Raw genomic sequence first — 765 nt, 5'->3', positions numbered from 1 at the left:
AAAACTAATCCTACTGGTTGCCTACAGGAGTGGGAGGTTACCTAGAGGGGTGGCCAATATTGAAATCTAATACCTTACTCAAGGAAGACATCTGGGCAGATGTGAAAACCTTGGCGTCAGGATGCTTCATTGAAGTGGTGGTTTTTTTTAAGTACCCAAAGGTGCACCTTTATTGTTTTCTTATATACCTACACACAGACATAAACAACTACAACAAACAACATATAGGCCAAGAGACGTATTACCATTTGTTACTACATCTACATCATCGCTTCATTGTTCTCTATCATTTGTTAATATTCTCTAGCTCCATTATTATATATTGCTACACACTCCAATGTTAATTTTGCCATATCAGCTTAATCTTTAAGTCCATTCTCATTGTACCAATCATATAGTCTCTTCCAGATTTTTTGAAATGTCCATTTCTTTGTACCTCTCGTTTCCATGGTTAATTTGTCCATTTCCACCGCTTCTAATAGTTTATTAATATATTCTTGTTTAGTTGGTGTTTCTTGGGTCTTCTAATATTTGGCATATAATATCCTTGCTGCCGTTGAAGTGTTGATAGAAGCTGGCCATTTCATTGTAAACCAAATGTCCATTTGGCAGGAAATACCAAAGCAGGAACAAAAGCAGTGATGTGTTGTATGTGATCACAACTAGATCTACAATGGATCTCTTCTCCTAGTTGTTGTTTCTTACTGCTCACAATAATGGAGGTGTGTGCTCCTTCACCAGGCTGGTAACTGTGTAGTTGAAACC

Source organism: Gekko japonicus, unplaced genomic scaffold (genome assembly GCF_001447785.1).
Source record: "Gekko japonicus isolate JY-2015 unplaced genomic scaffold, Gekko_japonicus_V1.1 scaffold1195, whole genome shotgun sequence".
Lineage (NCBI taxonomy): Eukaryota > Metazoa > Chordata > Lepidosauria > Squamata > Gekkonidae > Gekko > Gekko japonicus.
Note: the sequence above shows the minus strand (reverse complement) of the source record.